This window comes from Gekko japonicus, unplaced genomic scaffold, assembly GCF_001447785.1.
Source record: "Gekko japonicus isolate JY-2015 unplaced genomic scaffold, Gekko_japonicus_V1.1 scaffold144, whole genome shotgun sequence".
Classification (NCBI taxonomy): domain Eukaryota; kingdom Metazoa; phylum Chordata; class Lepidosauria; order Squamata; family Gekkonidae; genus Gekko; species Gekko japonicus.
This window is the reverse complement of record NW_015162478.1, coordinates 305,101-308,338: the sequence shown is the minus strand read 5'-3', so window position 1 is coordinate 308,338 and position 3,238 is coordinate 305,101.

The following is a 3,238-nucleotide window of genomic DNA, read 5'->3' as shown; positions in this document are numbered from 1 at the left end:
CTGCCCCACTGCAGCCTGAGGCTATCAGCTTTACTTTGGCTCCTAGAGCTTGCCCTGAAGACAACTGCGTTCTTCCCAATCTGAGCAAACAGCTCCCCTTTTTGTATCTTTTCCCACTCTAGTGTAGTATTTACTTAACATCCCTTGGTTTTGGTTTTTTTAACCTGGGCAACCAATGCTGCTCACAATGCCATAAAACCCCCCCAAAAGCAGACAAACAGGAGACTGGGGAGAGACTGGAAGGGTTGCCCAGGTGCCGCTGGGGCTTCTAGGTGGTATTGGTGTGAACCCGTCTTTAAAGTCTCCTGCTGGGGAGGGAATTTTCATTGGTTGGGCCTGCGTCTCCAGATGATTGAGCTGAGGGAGAGAGATCATAAAATAAAGAGGAGAGCTCAGGGGAGTGTGAATCACAGCATTTTCAAGGGGTGGGGGTTTTCTGGGGCGGATAAAAATCTATTTCACCTCCACCCCAGGACAGCCCGTGTTGTGAACTCAGTAGGGCAACTGGGAATTTCTTCTGCTGTTTCCTTCGGTGCCCACTAGATGGGGGTAGCATGGCATGTCCTTCTGTAGCTGTCTGAGGGAATCTCTGCTCACATGCAAAAAGCACCCCGAACTAAAAGCTCTGTAATCCCATTTATTAAGAACACCCGTAACAATATGGACAGTAAGCTTTTGAGTTCTCCACAACTCTCTTAAGATAGATTTTTTTGAGGAAGGGGCATTGGGGAGAAAAGCAGGCATTTAAGGCCCTGATCACAAGACCCCTCATGCCCTGGATAGAATCATAGAATAGAGTTGGAAGGGACCTTGCAGGTCATCTAGTCCAACCCCCTGCACTCTGCAGGAGCATAGCCGATAGATAGCCCTACAACATACCCGAAAGTGTCAGCTACGCTGCCATGGGGAGCTTGGTCTGTGTCTGGTTAATTGCTACTGCAATTCCTTTCTGTGCCTTTTCAGCTTTGCACCGAAATGCTTATCTATACAGATGTGCAGGAGGGAGTTGTATTGTCTGGGTTTTTCCTAGGTGCCGTGGGAGAGTGTTGGTTCTCAGCTTTAGCTACCTAACGGTCTTGAAACTTTATCCCGCGTGCAGGAGGGTGCCTAATTGGCCAGTGCTGGGGGGGGTGCATACGAATACCCTATATCCTATTATGCCCATGGGGCCGCCGCCATTCTTAACAGTGCTTATGTTACTGCATCTATAGCTCTGCAATAAAAGTATTACCGTTCTTGAATGCGTGTACTTCATTGTTGGCTATGGGTTCTGACATTCTGTTAAGAATCCTCCATTCTTTATCTCCGCGCATCTCTCTAAAACTGAGATGAGCAACGGAGAGGAGAAACCAATTCCTAAGAAGGACGACTCCGGGGGGAGCCCGACCCCTACCATGACTGGTGGGGGGACTCCCACGATCCAGGCAACTGTGCCGGTGACTACTACACTGCCGGTAACTGCAGCTGACATGGGAGCCGTTCCTAAGACGACATCGACCCTGGTGTTTCTGACCCTGACGGGGCCGAGGCGGCCGCCCGGCCATGGTTACCGGCAAAGCTCCAGCTGGAGCCAGTTTCACCCGGACTCTACAGCAGAGACTTATATGCTCACGCAGGGGCCACCGAGAGACAGCCGATTTGACCGGGGATTTTCTACGGCAGGGGGGTTTCCCCCCTTTGGGGCCCCATTCAAGCCATTGCCCGGGGCATGTGTGACGGAGAGGACGAAAGCGAGAAGTGGCCATGTGTCCCCGGAGGAGGGACTGGAACTGGCCCAGAGGATGGAGGAGGAGGATCGAGAGAGAAGGCAACTGCAGCGGACTTTGGAGAATGTCATCCAGGCAATCCCGCAGCTGGTAATCCAAGCCATCAGGGAGGAGAGGGAGGCCCAACCAGCGGTCCCAGCAGGGTCTGTTGCCCCTCTGGCCCCGCCGCCACAGCTGCCCCAGCCTGAGGACGCCCCGCAACCGGGCCCTCTCGATATCCTGGTTCCAGCCCCACGTCCTGGCAGTCCAAGGGAACGGGTGATACCTCGCCCAAAAGACCTCATCGAAGCCACCTTTGATGGGAACCCGGAGGAACTCTCCTAACTTCGCCAAGGTCAGCTTACCCCTCACAGATCTGCTAAAAACTAAGGGGAGGGGCCCAGAGGCTACTAAGCCGAGCGCCACGCTGCCATGGAGTAAAGAGTGTCAGGAGGCATTCGATCGCCTCAAAGCCTTGTTCACCTCGGAACCGGTTCTTGCCCACCCCGATGAAATGAAAAAATTTGTTGTGCAAACTGATGCGTCTGTTGTTGCCATGGGGGGGCAATTTTGCAAGAAGGGGGGGATGGCTTGTTGCATCTATTAGTTTACGTGTCAAGGAAATTCAATGACACGGAACGTAACTGGTCGATATGGGAAAAGGAGGCAGGGGCAATAAAGCTCGCCCTATCCACGTGGAGGCATTGGTTGGAGGGGGCGAGGGTCCCATTCGAGGTGTGGACTGATCACAAGAACTTAGAAATTCTCAAAACACCTTGATGCCTCAATGCCAAACAGCTCCGGTGGGCCGATTTCTTTTCCAAGTTTCAATTCACCTTGCACCATTTCCCGGGTTCTGCAAACTCTTTGGCTGACGCCCTGTCCTGCCTACCCCAACACGACAACCAATGAGATGTGGTCTTGGACTCAGTGTTCATACCCTCACAGCTGGGCGGGGCGGTGACGACTCGCAGCCACACCCGCCTAACCTCCCCACCCCCTGTGACGTTGCACCTGGCTCCTCCGGGGGCGGGGGAGGAGGCAAAAGACACTTGGCACAGTAAATTCGCCTCCGCCCTTTCGGTGGGGGATAAGGCAGTTCTTGAAGCGGAGGGCGATTTTGAACTACGGGACAATGGCTGTTGGTACCGGGGACATAAGCTGTTCATTCCCCTCTCGCTCAGGGGGGAGGTGTTACAGGCAGTGCATGGCTCCAAACTGTCCAGACACACGGGATTCGTTAAATCCCTTCAATTACTCCAAAGGCAGTTTTGGTGGCCACAAATGCGCAAGGATTGATCCTCATTTGTTCAGTCGTGCCAAATCTGTGCCATGAGTAAACCCAGGCCAGGGAAAACCCCGGGACTGTTACACCCGCTTCCTAATCTGAGTCGACCGTGGGAAGTTATCTTCATGGATTTTATAACTGACTTACCACCGAGCAAATCAGTGACGGTGATTTGGGTGGTAGTGGATCTATTTTCTAAGCAAGC